The following is a 20,315-nucleotide window of genomic DNA, read 5'->3' as shown; positions in this document are numbered from 1 at the left end:
TTCTGAAGCATTAATCATCTACTACAAAACCCTCAAATTCTCCAACTAAATAAACTGCAGAAACTAATATAGGATATGTTGAACAGCAAAATCACTATTGATGAGTACTATTGCAAGTATAGTAAATGCTTGTTAGTATCAAATTGAAACCTAGACGTTATGGTCACATGTTTTCTGGTCATTTCATACTGCATTGTCATATCTTCAAGAATGCAGTACACCGCCCTACTTCACTAGTTCCACATGGTATTGTTCTGTGTACAGTTCTATTTCATTGAACATATCTTTCCTCAATGCAATGTATGATAAAGAGTTTTGAATTAGGTTAAAAAAATATAGAGTACTTATNGCAAGTATTATCATCTCTATCCCTTCCCTTCCCGTGAAAAATGTGTGGCAATCGAAGGTTCCCCCCGGGTAGTTTTTTTCTCTTGGACTACGGCCTTAGGCAAGATTCTAACTATAGATAACCTTCGGAAGAGGCATTTTGTTGTCCTTGAGTGGTGTTTTATGTGCAAAAGGTGTGGGGAATCTGTTGATCATCTCCTCCTTCACTATCCTATTGCCTGTGAGATGTGGAGTATGGTCTTTTGCTTGTTCGGTATTTGTTGGTGATGCCTCAAAGGGTTGTGAATTTGTTGGATTGTTGGTTATGTAACTTCAAGCGTCATCGTTATATAGTTATTTGAAGGATGGTGCCGCATTGTTTGATGTGGTGTATCTGGCGGGAACGGAATGCCAGAAGCTTTGAAGGTCACGAACGGTCCTTTCTTGAGTTTAAGTCTTTTTTCTTTTTTACTCTTCTTGAATGATGTTTAGTTATACCATCTTTTCTTGTTTTTCTCTTCCTGTTTTGTTTGATCATTGTAATTTGGTTTCCTGATGTTTCTGCTTGTCTAGTACATTTTCTATGTATGAGGCTGTGTTCTTCTTTATTAATATCTTCTGTTACTTATCAGAAAAAAAAGTTATCAAATGCAAACTAACAAAAATATGAAATCCTAAAGCAAGATAAATATTAAGGTGAAGTGAACATTTAGTTATTCCCATTCTAGGGTTCTTATAACTATTGTCCTAATAATCATCATCCATTTCATCATCTATGTAGACATTGTATATTTGTGTACTAGAGCTGCAAAAGAGATTAAGATATAACTTTACACTCAACTATTCAAGTTATACCATTAAGCAACAATTATAGAGCATGCTCAAAAAAATTAATTAATCAATAAACAAATACAAGTATACTAATAAAATTATATATAAGAAAAATATTTTAGTAATATTAGAACACAAATTAATCTATTAATCAAATAAATTTAACAATATTATAACTTAAAAGTTGGCAAAGCCAATATAAATTCTTCATTTAGAAATATGAAGTATTATTCATTTTGATTACAAGTGAACTAGATACTAGAAAACATTTGTTTAGGTTAACATAATTATATATATATATATAATGTCATACCATCACAACATAGGAAAATAAAAACTTTCAAAACTTCATCAAAATAAAAAATTTATCCCCAAAAAAAAAAAAAAAAAAAAACCCAAAAACCGACGTTTTGTTAGGATCGGTAGAATTGGTAGGATCTCATACAATCCTACATGATCTTACATATGATTTTACCATTTTTACGATCCTAATGCGATTCCAAACGTGTTGATGAGGTGAGATCGTAAAATCGTGTGATCTTACGATCCAGATCACGATTTTGACAACCATGAATACAACTAGTATTATAGAGGATAGTTATGATATTCAGGAAATTTCCTAATATCTTTTGGATATTCTAGCGAAACATGGATTAGCGTATGTTGGTTGTATGTTGGTCTAGTATTAGAGCATTTACATTAGGCTAGGTGAGGTTTTAGTCAAATTTGGTCTAAAAAGCTATTTTAACCAATTCAGTGATAGATACTCTTATATCAAACTCAATACTCAACATCTAAAAAGCTTAATTTAATTTATTAATTACTCTCTCTCTCTCTCTCTCTCTCTCTCTCTCTCTAAAAGGAAAAAAAAAAAAAAATCAAAACCCCCTCTCTTCCTCGCAACAGCCATCGTACTCCCTGCCCTTTCATCCTCCATTGAAAAAGAGTCCTCCACAGCTGTCATCATATGACTCGATCTCCAGACCACCATCGGCAATGCATCCTTTATAGTTAGCTTTGTAGTCCTCTCAATCTCCAAACCATCGTCAATTGTCATACTCCACCTGACCTACTCCAATCTATGGTTGATGATGGCATGGTGATGGTGAATGAGAGAAAGGTATTATAGAGGTAGAGAGAGAGAGAGTTGGAAAACAAATAAAAAAAAAATTTCTTTTAACTGTTCATTGTTAATTTTTTTTTTTGCTAGTTTGTTAAGCATGATATGGGGTGTTTTATGCTTAATTATATAATTTTTTTTGCTAAATCTAGCATCTAGCGAGTAGATGCCAATGCTCTTACATGGGTTATTGATTTAGCTTGCTCCTGCCTCCCAAAGGTAAAGTTATATATTTGCTACTTGTCGATTACGTAATGGTGGCAAAACATGACTTATATTGAAAATTAATTGTGTGAATGTGAACAATTTAAATTAAGTGACACGTGAGTTTCAATTAGCTCAACTGGTAAAGTCTTTAGTGGTTGAATAAGAGATCTGGGGTTCAATTCCCGTCTGTACCAAAAACCGATTGGTGTCTTAGTCTGATGATAGAGAGCTATTATCAGGAGTGGATGCCATAAGAATTTACAACCAATCCCTTCATGGAGTCTTAACATTGTGGTAAATTGACAACCATTATTAATAGAGTTCTCTTATATATCTATAAAGAAACAGGATAAGATCCTTTCTCATTGAATATTCCAATTTCCTCCAATTGTTATTTAGATGCAAAACGTGTGAGAATTAAAAATCAAACAAATATTACCCAATATTAGCTAGCTCTTTGTTTTCTCCGTAAGTTGTAACCTTTAGAGAGAGAGAGGGAGAGAGTGAGAGTGTGTGTGTGTTATTTCAAACATATTTAAGGTTTGGATTTTGTAAGAGAGCCTTGTGCTATCTTTGTAATCTCTTTATTTTCTTAGTGAAATTTTCTCTTCAATGCCGTTTGTGAATGTAAGTTTAAGTTGAACCACGTAATTGTTTATGTTCCCTATTTTACTGTGTTCTATTTTTCTTTTTCTATTTCTATTCATGAACCCACTATAATTATAGGAAGAATAACGTCAATTTGTGGTGTGTAAAGATGCATGCTTTGTTAGTAGAATAAGGATTATTAAGAACATTGAAAGGTAAGGAAGCTTTGCCAGCAATGTTATTAGATGAGGGAAAAAAAGATCTCTTGAAGTGGATAGAGTGCAATTTAGTTGTCTCTAGAAGATAATGTTCTAAGAGTGGTTGTAGAGGAAATGTTAGTCGTAGGATTGCAGGTTTAGGCATGGTAGTATATGACTAAGGGCACGTTTGGTAGATTGTAAAAGAAATTACATAGAAATAGGAATATGTATTACAAGAAATACAAGATGGTGAAGTGTAATATTTATTACTATTCATTTGTTTGGTGGTAACATTGTAATAGAACCCTAAAGACAATGGAATAAAAGCATTTTAAATCAAACTTAAGGTATATTTTAGGAAATATTTTACTTATATAATTATATTTCATAATAAATAATATTTTTTTAAAAAAAATTTGAAAGAGAGATTAGTTATTTTTTATAATTTTTTATTTTCATAATTGTTATATGCATATGAGAAGTTTGTTTATTTGGAAATATATTAATTTTAGAAATTAATACACCTACTAAGGAATAACTATTACAACCCTTTTAGAGATGAATAGTTATTTCTTATTTTAAAGAATAGTTATTCATAAGGAATGAATATTTATTGTAACAAAAACGTAACCAAACTATTGAATAGCTAAGCCATAAGAATAATTATTACATTACAGTACTTATTACAGTCTACCAAATGTACCATAAGTTTTCCACAAACCGTTTGTGCGTGAAACAATAATTATACACCATTCGAATGAAAGAAGGTACACACACATTTGACCATTTAGATGATATTGAGTTATTCTTTAAAAAAATATTGGTTGTAAAGTATATGAGGAGGATCAAGATGTAATTTTATTACATTTTTTTTCCTCATTCTTTTGATATATTTTTTTTTTGGTTGTAAATACTCTGTTGTATGGATCTAGAAGAGAGAATCTCTATTGATCATGTAAAAGATGTTTTGAACTTTTAAGACCTTCTCCCCTCTCCCCATATGTGTGTATGTTAAAAATATTTAGTATTTTTTTTAAAAAAATTTAAGAAACTAATGGATGAACATTGGGCCAAATGTCTTGTTCCTAGAGTTATAGCCACTGAAATGGGTCTAATAGGAATAGGAATAAATTAAGATCAAAGTTCTGAACTAAAAAGAATTTTTATTTTTTTTCTTTTTTTTTTTTTTAAAAAAAAGGTAAGTTACACGTGCGCCTAACGGGTCTTGAATTCACGACCTCACTCTCCACCTAACACTTGCAAGGAGAGGATGAGTTAGTTGAGTAAGAGCTCATTAGCAAAAAAGGTAAATGTCATTGGTAGTGGCTCTTGAACTAGAAAGGGTAAAAGTCATTATTGCAAAAAAGAACATGAGGGCACAATGAATGTAAGTCACTCAAAAGCAAAAAAGGCAAAAGCAAAAAAGGCAAAAGAAAAGGACTCTTGATACTAATGATATAACTAATCTATTAGAATATTGATTGCTTTGGTGATTTGTTTCTTGATTTGATTTCCTCATATCATTCGACTCTTACAAGATATTGGTTTGGTACCTATTTATCAACTAATAATTGTGAATTTTGATTGAAAATATGACCTATAAGGTTGTGGGGATAGGAACTATGTGAACTAAGATGTGGAATGGTATTCTTAGGATTTATATTTGTCATGTACTCGATTGAATAATAACCTACTATCCATAGTTTTAAAAATTAGATTGGACTGGTTGGTTCAATTGGGTACCAAACCCCAATTGGGTCCAATAAAAACCATAAAAATTGTCGATTTAACTGGTAAAAATCAAGAATAATACCATTTTTTTGGTTCTTTAACCGTTTCGGTTTTTAAAATCATGCTTTTGTCCTCAGGTATAAATGACTATCAAGAAAACAAGTACACTTGTAAATGGGGGAGTTTTGAGATTTTGTGAAATTGCATTAGTGGTCATCAAGGGAAAATTTTTGAATGACCTCGATTTGCTTCAGGAAAGCAAAATTGTTTGTGTTGCAATAGTATTGCAAATCCATATTTGATAATAGTTGTTTGTGGAAAATGTTAATAGAGCATAAAAATGAGATTAACATGTCAAGAAACCAAATAAGGTTTGTTAGATGGTTAAAAAATTGGAAAACAAGACTTTTGTGAATCTTGCGCTTATGGTAAGCAGTGTAAAGTTAAGTTCAGAACAATGAAGCTCAGGACTAAGGGCATATTGGATTATATCTATTCAAATCTTTAGCATTTGTTTGTGAGTCTATAAGGGAATGGAATGGAATGAAAAAAAAATTATAAAGAAATGAAATAGAATGTATTTAAGTAAAGAAAAGAAATGGAAAAGAAAGGAATAGAATGGAATTAAGTGACCTTATTTGGATGTTTAAAAAAAAAAAAAAAAGGAAATGAATGGAATGTAAGTAACTTTATTTGGGAGTAACATAGAGGGAGAGGAATTGAATCATTTTATGACAATATTATTATTAGACCCATATTTTAAAATAAAAGGCTGAATATGTAGGGATATTTTGGGAATTTTAGTAAAAAATTCATTAAATCTAATTTTATTCCCTTAAATTCCTTCTAATCTGGGGGGAATGAAAATTTAAGATTTTAAGAGAATAGAGAGGAATGAGTGTTTCTTCCTATCCATTCCATTCTCTCTCACTTAAATTCCTAAATAAGGGAATGAACTTTCCATTCTTTTCATTAAAATTCCTAAACAAGGAAAGGTAAAAATATTCTAAAAATATTCTTTTCGTTCTTTTCCATTTTGTTCCATTCCCTTCTCCCAAATGAGGGCTTAAGGTATTTCTCTTGTATATTTAAAAAGTGGTTATCAGTACTTTTTGGCGTTCATTAATGACTATTTAAGAAAAGTTTGAGTGTCTTGGTAAAGTCTCTAATGGTTGAATAAAAGATTTGAGGTTTAATTTCCGCCTACATAAAAAATCGATCGATGTCTTGGTCTAATGATAAATAGCTATCATCAGGAGTGGACGCCATTAAAACTCTCTAAAAAGAAAAGTTTGAGTGCATTTTCCTAAATATAAGAGTAATGTGTTTGGAAGGTTCTTAATTAGAAGCAGAATGGTAAAACATTTCAAGCATTTCAAAATCGAAAATGGTTTGGAATATTGTTCAGGTGAATCTAATAATTTTTGTGACAATGAAGGCATAGTGAGTCTTGATATTGTTAGAAGAATACCACAATAGAATGATGTTATAGGATGTATGAAGATAACTCTTTTGGAAAGAACTCCTTGTATGCATTCCAATGTCGACTTGTCAAAAGATTTTTTGGTTGAAGCAATTAATATGACCTACTATTTGGTGGATATGTCTTCATTAACCATAGTTATGGATTTTGTTCTGTTCTAGTCAGAACGGCCAAAAAATAATGTACTGGTATGCAAATCGGAACAAGAAACCCTCTTTTTCCACCTTGAGTTGAAATTTGGTCAATTCCAGATCATTTAAGCCAATTTCAATTGGTCATTCCGGTTTTTTTTTTTTAATTATTATTATTTTTTATTTGTTTGTTTTTTTGTTTTTTGTTTTTTTTTGTTTTTTTTTTGTTTTTTAAACTAAAGAACTAAATCTTTTAATTTGATTCTTATTATTTCATTGATGATTGGTAAATGTGAATATTAAACATGACATTTAGGGGCTGTTTGATTTTTAAAAAACCATTGCTCATCACTCTTCACTCAATTTTCGTCACTCATCACTCATCATTTAATATAACCCCAATTCCCTAAACCCCACACATTTGGCACCCATCACTCAGTTATGTTTTCAACCAAAAAACTAAAAAATTGGGACCCACACACTGACCCAATGTCATAAGACTTTTCTCTCTCATTTTTTTTTTCTTTTTCCCTTTACTCTCATCTTTCTCTGCCTCTCCTCTTCGTTTTTCCTCTTGTTATTCTCCCAATCCCCTCCACGAACCCAGCGATGGAAATCAAGGTCTGGACCTGCGGCATCAATCTCCACCGTCACCTGGTGCTGCCTACCTTATAGGCATCGTTACCTAGTGTCGCAAGATCTCCTCTGTCATGCCGCAGCAACGCAGATCTGTGATCATAGAAATGTGCTTTGAACTGAAGAAAAAGAGAAGGGAAATAGAACTTAAGTCCACCTTAAGAGCTCTGTCACAAAATTTTCGTTTTTCTTTCTATTATTAGTGATTTGTATGGATTTTGAATTTTGGATTTTGGATTTCCTTAAGGGGATTATGGATTTTTATGTTAAATTTTGAGTTGATCTTGATTGAATTCAAGTGGGTCTGACTTTATATGTTTAGATTTCTAAGTTTAATTTTAGTGGTTTTTGTTTGTTTCTATTTGGTGCTAAATCTGGGTTTTCTGGGCGTCATGTTTGTCGGTTTGAGCTCGAGCCAATGTGGGTTGGCTGAGGTGGGGCTGCTCGGTAGTGCGTGGGCTGAGGGTGTGAGTGGTTATTGTTTGAATTGAAAAGTTTGTTTCGCCGGAGTTGGAAAAAATGGAGGCTCTGTGTTGAAGAAAAAATGAAGAATGAAGAGATGAGGAGAATTGAAAGAAAGAAAACTAAAAAGAAAGAAAATGGAGTCTGAGAAAAAGAGAGTTGTTGGGTGCAAGCTGGCATGACATGACAATCCAAATTTGTGGGTCCCATAAGTGGAATGAAATTACCATATTGTCATTATAACTCTATTTCCATAACTTAAAAATGCTTAAAATGTGTTTTCAATTTCCATAACTCATCACTCAAAAATCAGAGAATTGAGTGGTGAAAACAAAAACTGGAAACACATCCAAACATACTACTCAGCTGTGGGACCCACCAATTTTGAGTTATGGGTGATAGAAACTGAAAAACCAAACAACCCCTTAGCCATTCCGAGCCATTTTAGCCAATCTTGAAATGGTATGCTAGAATTGACCGATACCAAAATATTACATTTCAATAGACAAACTGGAAAGGAAACTAAAATCGTATTCACCAATGTTTCCATTAATTGTCATTGAATGTAAGATTCATTTTAAGTATAGCCTAGTACTCCTATTGATTACTCTAGTTTTAGAGTACTTCATTGCTCTTAACATGATGGTAAACTCGAGCCAAGGGTAAAAATAAGTACTTATTTTTATACTTGGAATCGAGAGTAAAAGATTTAGTTATGGTGTACATATCCAAACTTCCTAGGAACAATTATTAATAGAGATGAAATTCAATGAATCTACTATTTTTTTATCAATGAAAAAGAGATCATTGAGACCTAAAAGACTATGGTGTTAGTAAGCAGGTGAAACTTGAAGTTAAAGTTTCATATAAAGTTCATGAAAGAACTACAGTTTAACATATTCCAGATAAGGTGTAGGAATATAAAGATGAGATAGTATTGCTACTAGTAGGGAGAGGAGATAGACTAGGCCATCGTAGACATATAGCTCTAAAAAGATTTGGTAGTTTTTGCTTTGCCTGTCGCTAAGAATATTAAGGATCAAGAATTTTCTAATTATGACATTGTCTCTGGTAAGGATTTGCTTAGTGGATTGTCACTATAAGTGAGGAGTTTTACTCTCTTCACAAGAAGATTGTTGATTGTAAATGGGTCTTCAAGAAAAGGTAACTCCAAGTATTGAATCAAATTCAAGACACTATTGGTTGCAAAGGACTATTGTCAAAGAGAAGGTATAGACTTCAACAAAGCGTTCTCTCATGTTGTGAAACATAGCTCTATTAATGTGTTGTTTGCTATATATGGTTCTTTTGCTTGACTTAGAGCTACTTTCCTTAGTTGTAAGCCAATCATTGGTATATGCTAAGGGTGTAGCTTATCCCATACTATTTAGTACTTAACTTCTATTTTGATTTTATGCAAACTTTTTTACCAACCACCCCCCACCCAAAAAAAAATCTAGAAACTATTGATTTTCCCATCAGAAGGGTAACAGCTTTCATCTTTCAATTGTTAGCTCAAGCATTAATAAGCTTAAGCTAAGAGCTGATCTTGGACTTTTTTTAATCATGTCAGTTAAAGTTGAGGCCACGTAATATGATTCCTTTTTTTTTTTTTTTTTTTTTTTTTAGTTTTTATAAACACAAGAAGGCATCTAACGGAATCATCAAATATTATCAAGTCTATAAGTGATTTGATACCATCATCCTTTCAAATTTCAATTTTATTATGGGTTTTACTAAAGTAATTTGAATCCATAATCTTTTCAAATTTCAATTTCATTATGGGTTTGACTAGTTTTTATAAACACATGAAGGCATCTAGCGGAATCATCAATCATTATCAAGTCTATAAGTGATTTGAAACCACCATCCTTTCAAATTTCAATTTCATTATGGGTTTTACTAAAGTGATTTGAAATCACAATCTTTTCAAATTTCAATTTCATTATGAGTTTTACTTAAAATATGCCTTTGAGGCGTACATTAGTAAACCATTTAAAAAAAATTTATACACATTTTTTTGTAAATTCTGTAATTTGTAAACTGGTAGTGGTCCGTTTAAAACGTTTGAATAAAAGTGAGAAAGTAACTTAATTTTGTTTTAAAATTTACAGCATCACACCGAGGCACAGGGATAATACCTCGCCCATCACTTTAGAAACTGATGAACCTTTTAAACACATTTACCCAAAAATTCCTCGACATCCAAAGTATGTAACATAATCAAATGCAGACCAAAACAGAACAATAAATAATTAATGTTTCAAACTTGTCCTATTATCCTAGATATACTTATCTATCGCCACTTCATTCGATTAACATTTCTTAAGTACTGGTAATCGTGTTCAACGGTTTTAATAGATCATCACTTTAGGTTCACGCAAAAGACTTTTTTGGCTAGCTATAGAAGATTTATTTACCACTTTTGATAAAGTGTTAAAAAAAAGTAAGACGATACGACACTATGAGGATATAGATGTTAGATCTTAAACCTGTCAATGTCAGCTCCAAATATCTATGGGTTGGCCCTATATATATAATTTAGAACTCGAGCATGCATGCATGATTATTGGATGAAATTCTTTTAGGTAGATATACACCGTGGTCTAAAAACAATCCTATCGCTTCATCCACGCAGCCAATGAGCCAAAGATACATGCACTTGACAGGTTTAGTTGCTTACAAGTTTTGTCAAGTTTCATTGATTAACTTCACTGAAGCAACCTTAACCTTCCTTACAAACTTTGCCCATCTCTTCAACTTTTTAGGTAGCTATACTAGATACTTACAACTTTTCTAAAAGGTTATATTAATTGGAACAAACGTACGTATGGTTTACGTAAATTTTCCTTCTTTTACTCCAATAAATAATCTATAGAATTTGGCTTGAATTAGGAGCTCAACTTTTTGTTGGATTTGAATTAGAAATGAATTTTATTTATTTTGGGTTACTGTTGTTTGAAGTTATCAAGTCTTATTAAAAGTCTTGTCTACTACTTGATTTGGAATTCTATTTGAATTAGGAATGATTCTCCTTTTGTGTATAGAAAAGAAGTCCAGTCCTTCTTAGTTTTGGATATACTAACAAACTCTAGTCTCTTATATAGGCATAGTATTACTACAAAAAGAAGAAGAGAGTGTGTGTGAGAAAAAGGCTCTCTCTTCGTTTGGTTATTTGATATTTGTGGATTGTAATTTGGAATAGTGAGAGAGGTTTATTACTGCTCGATTTTGGTTCTGCGGTTTGGTGATTTGCTCTCTCTTAGTGCGTTGCAACTTTTGGATTTGCTTTGTGACTCTCTCTTTGGTTCTTTGGTTTGTACTTGTAAGAGAGGGAGAACTATTTGGGTGTGTTTTAGATTTGGGTTTGTAAGAGTGACTCTACACCAATTTGCATTATCCCACATTTGATATAGTGAAATTTTCTTGTCGTCACTCGTGAATGTAGGATATTACTGAATCACGTAAATTCTTGGTGTTTTGTGTCTATTTTTTTTGGATTTATTTTTTTCGTTCCTATTGATTAGTTTGGTGATCTTTCTCAAGCCTAAAATATTTTCACAATCAATCTTGATAATTGAGCATTCACTATTTTACAACATAATCACCCTTCGATAAACTACCACTCTCAAAAGGAACGTATTGGAGGCTTTGATCTAATCCACCGCACTACCCGCTCAAAGAGAAATGCCTTCATTGTCTAAAGGTGGCAGAGAATATTGCCTAATCTACTGTTTGAAAGGAATCCATATTGCCTATAATATTATTTATAAAATCTATTAGAAAGAATATTATTCTGTTTTAGTTTTGCTTTATGGAAATCATATAAAAAAATCAACAAACTAGTTATAGAATAAGCTCTATTTCAAATGATGCAAGCCTATTCTTTATAAAATTAGGTAAAGGGTGAGGTTATGAGTTCAATATCTACCACATATATGTATATTTTACTGATAGAAAGAAAAAAAAATCATATAAGTACAATTTTTATAATTTTTTGTTAGTAAATTAATTTATTAGTTTGCACATGTATTTTATCATGCAAAGGAAATTAAGTAAAAAGTTAAAAACCCTAAATTTAAAACAAGAAAAATAACAAAAAGAAAGAACATTTTAAAATCCTAAATTTAGCAAGCATTTCCATCACAATTCCAACTGCTCAAATATTAACCGTTTATCTCTCTAATCAAACACAATACCTAATAAAAGGGAAAAGGAAAAGCATCTTGCACATGCATGCAAGTATCATTCACGTTCGTGGGCTAGACTAACTACAAAGCAATTCACTTAACAATCCGTGAATTAATCCAGAAGAATGCAATTACTTAGAGTGCCGATAAGTACGAATTTCGACACATATGGCCTCTATCCAAACTCCAATCCTCCACCAGTCCATTGTACTGCTACCATTTTCATCGTTTCTACAACCTTACCAGTCACCAATGATCATCACCGTTTGGCAAACCTATGTTGGTACCTTCAACTGCTTCTCCTATGAATTGATCAATACACGGCCAATGCATATACATACACCATGCCATTACCACCACTTGCCATTTCTTACTTTGTATGGTAACCCTATCATCATCATCATCATCATCATCATCATCATTTTCTTACCACTTGCCAGGTGATACCACTTAAATGCTCACCAAGCTCTCACAAGGTTGAGCCACCAAAGAGAAAATATTTATCAACTTTGAACAATGAAAAAAAGTTGATGTTTTTCCCTTATCAAAATATTAGCAAAGTTGTCAACTTTGCATTAGTTGACAACTAGCATAAATGTTAACCCGAATCCTAATAAATCAAAATAACATTTGTATAATATTGACCATTCAAAAGGCTTTAAAAGATGGAATTCATATATAGTCACTTGGATAATTTCCAATATTTTCTAGAAAGTTTATGAATATCATGCAACAATAATTAAATACAAGGATTTCATAATATGTAGAGAGAGTGTATTCCTGTTGATAAGTAGTTGCGTGCTGCAGGCAAAGCAAAAGTAGTACTGATTTTCTTTTGATATCTTCTAACAAAAGAAAACCACATTCCTTTAGAGCTCAAATTTGAGCTTATACTTGAAGGTAAAGAGTATCAATGCATCACTCTAAGATAACTGGCATGACTAAGCCATAATTGATCCATTTTAGACAGAACACTTCTAATGAAGTTCCTTGTTCACGAAATTCCAAACCGTAGGTCACCAAACACTGTAGCACTCCTCAACTTATATTACCCGAACACTTGCAATGAAGTTCCTTGTTCCTCTTGTTGCTCTAACCCAACATCTCTCTTGATCAAAGTCGTAGAGCATACCATACATTTTTCCAATTATGACACTTAATGAATCGATCATGCAATTGAAGTTTGTGGCTTTTCCATGCGAACATTAGCATTTGATTTTTTCTACATTACCATACCCCCAAAAAGCTCTCCTAATTAGCTAATAAAGCTATTGATGTGATAAAGAATTCCTAGAGATTAGACCGCATCTATCTCAATGAACAAAAAAGCAAATGACCATGTTGCATTATTAATATATAAAGAAATTTAGTACGTTAACAAATAAATATATTAAGCATTTTAGTACGTTAACAAATAAATAAATGACATTAGATCTCAATGATGGGAAAAAGAAAAGGAGACTAAGTGAAAGTGTACTATCTTACTTTTTTGTTTAAGCAAAACAATACTACATTCCGCCAACAATAATTTCAAGCATTTTAATACATGCATGATCATGCGCTAGTTCTCCATCATAAAATCACAATCCAACTTTAAACTTAGCTCACTTGCAAACCATTTAAAACGTCTCTAATCTTATAATAAATCAAATTTCCCATATCCTTTTAAAATTACTACACAACATATTTGTATTATAATTACCAATTATCGAAAATCGAATTATAATTACCAATTATGGACACATTCGAGTAAAAAAAAAATCAAGAAATACACAAATATCAAGCTATGGTACTAATGCCATTATCAACAACAATAACAATAATAATAAATAAAAGAATCAAACATATAATCTAAATAAATAAAAATTTAATAAACGAAAAAATAAATAAAAAAGAAGAAGAAGATCTTAAGAAGAGCTAGGACCTGGTGCTGGAGAATTCATAGAGCTTGCCAGTGCTTGAGAAGATCATGACTCCAACCTCGGCGTCGCAAAGAATCGCCAGCTCCTTCGCCTTCTTCAACAACCCGTTCCTCCGCTTCGAAAACGTCACTTGCCTGCTCGTCGAATTGTCGATCCTCCTTATCACAATCTTCCCCCTCCCCATCCCTCTCTCTCTCTCTCTTTCTCTAACCCTAGTTTTTCCTCCTTTTTTTTTTCTTCTCTATAAAAACAGAAAAAAAAAAACAAAAACGTAAATATGTAAGTAAGAAATTCAAATTACTAGTCAAGCACTCAGCTAGAGAGGGGAGAGAGAGAGATTTATATATTCTTTTTTCTCTATTCTTAGTTGTGGTTCTAGATCGGATGACAAGTAAAAAAATGATCCAAAAAAAAAAAACACCAAAAACAAGCAGAGAAATTTTCCGAGAAAGTGTGAGAATCTAAAATACAAAGAAAGAAAGAAACAAAAAATTTTCCGAGAAAAGAATGAGAACAAACAAAGAGATAAAGAAAAAGAGAGAGAGGGAGAGAGATAATAAAGGAAAGAATAATAGTAATAAAAAGAGCTTACTTGGTAAAGGTATGAACTATGAACTAGTGGAGACAAACCGAGGTTTCAAATAACGTTTGAGAGTTTTGGCCGTACTGAGAATAACATCATAGGCAGCAAGCTATATAAGGAAAGTGTATGCGACTATGCGGGGAGCGAAACCACTGGTTTTTTATTTGCAGTGTACAAAACCGCTAGTGGTTTTGTCTCTTGGACACGTGGACCAATCATGTGGTTCGGTGATGGAATTTATTAATTCAATTGTGTCCAATTACAATTAGCCGTCCATCTTGTAGATCACTGACGCGTGGGTCTTTGGATACGTACACTGTAGTTCCTATTTTTGGGAACTTCTTGCTTTTGAAATTTGTGATCAGACAACATTGCCCCTTTTGTGTTTTAAGAATGACTAGTGTGTCCGAGAAGTGGTGAAGTTTAGTGGGGCTAAAGTGACAAGAGTCTGTCATTTTCAGGTAACGACGACCAAATCAAATTCTTGATTCTTTTGGCTGCTTTTCGTGTCTGATATCCTGGCGACCATGGATTTGTGGTCCATACCATTTTTGGTTTTCCCATTAAATTACCATCGTGAACAAAAAATGCCAAAGATGGGTTTGTTTTTAGATAGAAATAATGGCAATGCCTAATCCAACTTGGGTTAGTTTATACTTTTAAGTATTTACCTCGTGGACTGGACTGGTCAATATAACCAATTTACGGATTAATTCCTTACCCATTTTTGGGTGTAGGATATAATATAGTACTGATCATGGTACGGAGGTTTTAGCTTTTAAGTTTCATTTAACGGGAAGGTTTCAATTAGGTTTATTAGTAAAGTTTTTTATAGGTGAATAAAATATATGAAATTCGCCATCAAAAAAGATATATGAAATTCAATATTTGTCTGCACTAAAAACTGATCGGTATTTTGTTTCATAATAAAGAACTATCATCAAGTTTGGATGTTATAGGTTGAAATACTCTATTAAAAAAAAAAAATCATTTAACACTCTAAGGTTTTTGGGATGCCTTATGAATAATGAATAAAAAAGTCTGACCAAAAGGTAGAACACCATTTTTTTATATATATAAAGTGTAAAGATAATATTTTTCATAATTGTTGAGGTGATAGGTTGTAATTGATTAATTTACATTAGAAGTGATGGTGATAGTTTTAATGAAAAGAATGTTTCACTAATTGATTGGTGTTTTGGTCCATAGGATTTTTGGTATGCCTTATGAATAATGAATAGAAAAGTCTAACCAAAAGGTAGAACACCATTTTCTTATATATATATATATATATAAAGTCTAAAGATAATATTTTTCATAATTGTTGAGGTGACATGTTGTAATTGATTAATTTACATTAGAAGTGATGGTGATAGTTTTAATGAAAAGAATGTTTCACTAATCGCAGTCTATCATCTCAACAAGTTGTAAATTTTGTTGTAGTTTATAAATAAAATAAAATAAATAAAAAGAAGTGGAGTGAGTACCTCATTACTCCTAGAGTCTTCTTTAATTTTCCTCATTTGGAAAAAATTTATTTTCATTAATTTATTGGGCTTAATAAATATGCCCAACAAAAATAAAATTGTACATTTTTAAAAAGTATATATTTTTAAAGTTGTATATAGGTCAAATAAGTTGAATAAAGTATTTAAAAAAAAAAAAACTTTGGGCAAACTAGCTTTAATGATAATCACATGAATTTAGTTTAATATTAACCCAAAAAAAAAGTGTGAGACCAGTTGTTCTTTAATTATAACAGCTTTTGTTAATTAGCTAATTTAGGATCTGTTTGGGATATACTTATTTTGCTGAAATTGAAAATTTTTTGCTGAAAATATGTAGATTAAGCTAAATGTTAGTTGAAATAGTACAGTGAGACCTATGAATAGTACAAAAAAGTGCAATGAGACTCATAAATAGTAGCAAAAATAAGCTAAATAGTAAAATAAGTTGGCAAAAAATAAGTTAGCCAAACTAAGGGTGTGCAGAAAACCCACCAACCTGCAAAACCCGACCCGACGGGTTGGGTTGGTTTTTAAGGCTTGGTGGGTTGGGTTGGGTTAAAAAAAAAATAAATTATAACGGGTTGGGTTGGGTTTAGGTCATAAAATTACAAACCCGCCAAACCCGACCCGACCCACCCATATTTAATAAATATTTTAAATATATTATATATTTAATAATTAAAAAAAAAATCAACTGTAGGGCACTTATATATATATATATAAAATAAATTTTTCAAAAAACCAGCTGTAGAGCAGCACTTTCTCGGTTCCTCCTACTAATATTAATTTAATATATACATATATATATATATATATATATATATATTAATAATTTTTTTAAATAACCAATTTTTCCTATCTTATATAAAAGTCAATTAGTTCACACAAACCCTAATAAATTACTATTGTTATTTAGTCATTAGTGTTATTTGCTTTTAAGGAGTTTCATTGATACTAATCTTTAGGTATTTTTAATATATTAATATTTATATTTTTTTTCTACTCAATTTAATAATAAAAAAATAAAAAATTTATCAAACCCATGGGTTCAACCCGACCCATGTGGGTTGGGTTGGACTTATGTGATGGGTTGGGTTGGGTTGAATTTTTTTTGACTCACCATGGTGGGTTGGGTCAAAAAATCCCCTCAACCCGACCCAACCCGACCCATGCACACTCCTAAGCCAAACAGACATTTAGTGTTTGTTTGAGATCCATTTATTTTGTTGAAATTGAAAACTTTTTGCTGAAAGTACTATAGATATAGGTAAAAGTTAGCTAAAATAGTACAATGAGACCCATGAATAGTACCAAAAAGTGCAGTGGGACTTATGAATAGTAGCAAAAATAAACTGAATAGTAAAATAAGTTGGCAAAAATAATATTTACCAAATGGACACTTAGTGCACATGTTAAGGAAGAAAGATGTGGTGTCTCAGTCTATGGTTAGACTATTCCATTCTTTACTCATGAGATACCTTGAAAATATCATTGGCTAGTAGTATGGTGAATCAAACCTAGAACCTTCGGGTTTATGGGATAAATATGTTCTTCCCCTTTTCAAAATGTGTGTATATTAACTCATAATTGGGTATTTGTTATAATTTAACATGTGCCGTAAGAGTCTCATTAACCAAACCTATTATTATATATAATATACGATCATTTTGTTTGGTTTAAGTAAAGGCTTTAGTCCATTATAAGAAATAATGACTTTGATGTGGATTCATCCACTTGTCAACTTTACTATTTTAAAATAATGTGAAATTTTTATGGGGCTGGTCATTTGGAGCTGGTATCTTATGCGCTAGGCGCATGAGAGAGATTTTTCCAATTATTTGATGGCTAGTACACCCTTTAATACATTAGGCATACTTTTTGTTAATAATTTTCTTGTTTAATAACAATATTAAATTTGTAATTTATCAAGATTATTTCCATTATTTTAAAATGTAAAATACTTGAGTAAAAATAGTTTTTAAAAAAAACTCTTGATGTGATTTCTCAAAGTGATTCTTAATATATTATTACAAACTTAAAATCAAGTGCTAAAAAAGAATAGATTAATTTTCTCAACATCTTACTTAAAATTAAATCTCTAAAAAAAAGGATAAAGTTTAGCCACAAAATTGGTTGTAAACTTAGGTTACAACCTTACTCAATATTTTTTTATTGGAGGTGAATTTTAAAAATCCACAATTGGATTACATATTCTTATTATATCCTCCATGCTTGCAAAAGTTCTAGAAGATTAAAAATCAATAGTCATGTCATCAATAAATTATTTAAATTACAAGTTTTTATAATTTAAAATTATGCATAGAATATAAACTTATAGATCAGATAGTAAATAATATATCCAATTAACACAAAATTTGACATGTGTATTAAGAAAGTAAAGAACATGTAATTCAACGGTTAGATTTTCAAAATATATAATAATGTTTATTTTATTAAGTAAGGTTGCAGTCTAATGCTACAACCAATTTTATAGCTAAAAGTTGTCCAAAAAATAATTACTTAAGATTAATATGTTGACAAAGTTTATCTACAAAATCGGTTGTAGCCTAAAACTACAACGTTACTAAAAAAATAAACATTATTATATATTTTGAAAATCTATCCATTAAATTGTATGTTCTTTATGCCCTTGATACATATGTCAAATTTTGTGTCAATCAAATATTATTTTCTATATGATCTATAAGATTATATTTTACATATAATTTTAAACTACAATACTTTCAATTTAAATAATTTATTGATTATATAGCTATTAATATTTAATTTTCTAGAAATTTTGCAAGTAGCGAGGATATAAGAAGATGATATAATTTAATGGTGGATTTGTCAAAATTTACCTCTAATAAAAATATATTGAGTATGGTTGTAGCCGAAAGTTACAACCAATTTTGCATGTTCATATATAGTAATAGTAGTATACGACAAATTTATAATCTCTAAACATAAATATATATATATATATATAGAGAGAGAGAGAGAGAGAGAGAGAGAGAGAGAGAGAGAGTTTTATTGAAGATAATAACATGATTCTGTGTTCATAAAAAAAAAAAAAAAAATACATGATTCCATGACTTGTAAATCACAATATAAAACTGTATTAATCAATCTTATCCTTTGTTTTGTTTTGTTTTGTTTTTTTTTTTTTTTTGAGAATGCTAAATCAAATCAACGGCGAAGACTAGAGTCTAGTGGTGAAGAAAGCAATAGCGAGTAACTACAAAATCAATACAAGTGGCTACATAAACTAGGCTATGCATTTTATCTTTAATCGCGTTCTGTCAAATTAGGCTAATCTAGTATCTTTTTTTTTTTTTTTTTTTGGTAAACATGGAAAAAATTTTATTAACTATGAAAGATAAATAGAGGAGCAACAACGGTCATACAAAGTGCTTGCAACATCAAGGCTAACCAACAACACCACATCAGCTGGGGGGATTGAAAAATTACAAAATCTTGAGAAAGCAAAGCACCTCTCCTAGCAAGGGCGTCAGCACACTTGTTTGCCCCCCCTATAACGGTGTTGAATGGAATTTTCTGCAACCCCTCTTTGCAGTCAGCCAAGATGACATCGTTAGTATTTGAATTCCCCTCATTTTTCTGAATCATGTCAACCACTATCTTTGCATCCAGCTCAATCACAACATTATTTAGACATAATTCAATGCAATGATTGATTCCATCCCAAAGTGCCCATAACTCAGCCATGACACTAGTGGTGTAGCCAATAGCTCTGGCATAGCCACTTACCCAATCTCCATGAGAGTTTCGAATGATACTGCCTCCACCTGTTCTACCTGGGTTGCCCATTGAGGATCCATCAGTATTCAATTTAAACCAATCATCTAGGGAATGGAACCATCGAACCTGAATGGGGATTATGGAACACCTCACCCTGTCATTCAGTCCAAGATACGTAAATTCAGAAGCTTTGGCTAAAGTCTCTATCTTAGAGAGATGCGGGTGTTATGGTCTTTAAACACCACCTGGTTTCGTTGAAGCCGAGACTCCAAACACCAAAGGAGAATACAATACCCCATCTTATACTCGAAGCTGATATCTGATGTGAAATGTAATTAAGCCTAAGCTAATCTGAGAGAGATGCACCATAAAATAAATTCAGATGGAGGGGAAGGGGAAAAGAATCCCAAAAGGCACGAGCTTGTGAACAGTCCCTTAAAGTATAAATAATTGATTCCGAAGCAACACCACATAAAGGGCAGGAGTGGGGAATAACTAAACCCCTAGCAGCAAGTAGCTCTCTAACAAGTATACTATTATGAAGACATTGTCATAAGAAACATCGTATTTTAGGCAAAGTGGCTGACTTCCAAACCCAATTACCTGAAAAGATCTCCTAGTGGTGAGTGTCTTT

The 20,315-nt window shown here is 31.6% G+C and overlaps 1 long non-coding RNA gene across 1 annotated transcript; it reads right to left on the bottom strand.

The window, feature by feature from the left end:
- Positions 1–14,029: 14,029 nt before the first annotated feature.
- Positions 14,030–14,506, bottom strand: LOC136067773 (uncharacterized). Its single transcript, XR_010629192.1, has 2 exons — positions 14,421–14,506; positions 14,030–14,203 (listed from the first exon to the last, which is right to left on the bottom strand). It is a non-coding gene; the product is annotated as an uncharacterized LOC136067773 (long non-coding RNA).
- Between the last annotated feature and the right edge of the window lie 5,809 nt (positions 14,507–20,315).

Source organism: Quercus suber, unplaced genomic scaffold (assembly GCF_002906115.3).
Source record: "Quercus suber isolate HL8 unplaced genomic scaffold, Cork oak 2.0 scaffold_7, whole genome shotgun sequence".
NCBI lineage: Eukaryota > Viridiplantae > Streptophyta > Magnoliopsida > Fagales > Fagaceae > Quercus > Quercus suber.
The sequence above is the reverse complement of the archived record's forward strand: the minus strand, read 5'-3'. Positions and strand labels throughout refer to the sequence as shown.